Raw genomic sequence first — 2418 nt, 5'->3', positions numbered from 1 at the left:
GAGAGAGAGAGAGAGAGAGAGAGAGGCGGCGGCTGAATTTTGAACAGGAGAGAGGAGAGAGGGTATCATGGGTATATATATATATATATATATTATAGGGTTAGGGTTAGGGAATTTAACCAAAAATAATTAAAATAAATAATTATGTGTACTTAAAAATTAAACTAATTACGGAATAATTATCTACAAATAAAAACATATATGTTGTGCTAATACAACAGTTGATATGAAATAGTCGAAATATACCCATATTGTACAATTAAACGAAAATAATTAATAAATAAAATATATTTACTCATATTTAAAATCAAACAATTATGGGATAATTATATACACAGTAAAACGTACAAGTTATACTAATATGACAGATAATATGTAACAGTAGAAATAATACAGTAAATTATACAAATAATACGTAATTAATAATACAACGTATTATACGAAAATATACGTAATAATAAAAATAACACAACGTATTATTTAAAATAATACGTAATAGTATCAGTAACACAACGGATAAATTTTTAGAAATTTTCACTACACCAAATTAATTTATAAATATTAAAATTATTTAAATAAATATAAAACTTAGACTTTAAATCATAGAAAATTATAAAAATTCGAGAGAAATATAAATACTCTTTTAAAAATCATAATTAAATATTTTAAAATACCATAAAATTATTTTAACTAGTATCAAAATTTCACGGTCCTTACACCTTCACTAGGGCTGAAGACCTAGTCAACTTCTATAAGTTCTAGGCATTCGACATTTCAGTCAAATTTTAAGCCTTCGATACCTTTTCAGGAATAAACCCAAGGGACCAAATTTATGGTCGACTCCTATAGTCGCCTCTCGACCATATAGGGACATTGAAGACTTAGGCACCTACGTAAGACCTAGGTACCCATTTTAAGCCATTGGTACCTTTTCAGGAATAAACCTAAGGCGCCAACTTATGGTCGACTCCTACATTCGCCTCTCGACCATATGGGGTTATTGAAGACCTAAGCACCTACGTAAGACCTAGGCATTCCTTTTAAGCCCTTGGTACCTTTTTCAGGAATAAACCCAAGACATCAACCCTATGGTCAACTCCTACAATCGCCTCTTAACCATTTGGGGATACGTAAGACCTAGGCACCTATGTAAGACCTAGCCACCCCTTTTAAGCCCTTATTACCTTTTCAGGAATAAACCTAAGGCACCAACCCTATGATCGACTCCCACAGTCGCCTCTCGACCATATGGGGATATTGAAGGCCTAGGCATCTACGTAAGACTTAGGCACCCAACCTTAGGGTTGTTATTCTGCCAAAAAGATCCTCATGTCATATTACATGAGCTTAATGAATGATTTCTGAAGGCTTAGATTAATAGTTTTTCCACATACAAACTCAGGCAATTCTTTGCCAAGTTTTTGTCAATAAAAGAACTACATATCTAGCCAACATAAAACACTAAGTGAACCAGTTGCCTTGATTCCAAGTACGGGTCGACACATCAGAACTGACTCACCCTAGCTAATTTTTAGTTCTCAATCAGAACGAAGTCAAAAACTAAGATAATATAAAGAATGAAGGCAAACTCAGGAATGGAAACAAAAGTTGATTTTCATTAAATAAGAGGGGACTTCATTACAAACATCTCCCAAAAAATGATACAAGTCTTCAGAACTCCCGACCAGATCCAAGAGTAGGACTTGGCGGTCTCCTAGCGGCAGCAACTATAGAAGATTCCCTAGGGGACTCAGTAGTAAGCCCCCTCGTCGTCACTCACTGCTAAGTCCAGCTCTAATGACCGTGAAATATCAATACGAGTTAAAATAAAATTTTGTCATTTTAAAATATTCAATTATTATTTTTAAAAAGGAGTATTTGTATCTTTCTCAATTTTTTTCTAGAATTTTCTACGATTTAAAAACCCAATTTTATATTTATTTAAATGACACTAATATTTATAAATTAATTTGTGCAGTAAAAAATTTCTAGAATTCTCTGCAATTTCAAATAATAGTCTTATATTTATTGGTTTTGCTAAGAACAAATTTAATAGTTACGGTGAATAATTTTAAGTTATTATTTGGTCACTGACATTATTAATGACCTTGTTATTATTGATGTAAACCTGAGCATAGTACAGTAGCATATAAATATAAATATAAAGATATTTGGTTGTTAATAATTTATTAATATTATTTATTAATATTATTTATTAATATAATGTTTATTCTAAATATTATGTAAAATTTTTCCGTAATCTTTTCTCTCCTCTTAATTTTCTCTCATTTGATTTCTTTCCATAATCTCTCCCTAATCAATTCCCTAATCACTCCCCAATCAATCCCCAAAATCACGTTTAATTCCTACCTTTCTTACTCACGTGATTTTCTCTCTCTTCAATAATTCACAAGTACT

Source organism: Asparagus officinalis, chromosome 5 (assembly GCF_001876935.1).
Source record: "Asparagus officinalis chromosome 5, Aspof.V1, whole genome shotgun sequence".
Classification (NCBI taxonomy): domain Eukaryota; kingdom Viridiplantae; phylum Streptophyta; class Magnoliopsida; order Asparagales; family Asparagaceae; genus Asparagus; species Asparagus officinalis.
This window is presented reverse-complemented; position numbering follows the sequence as displayed.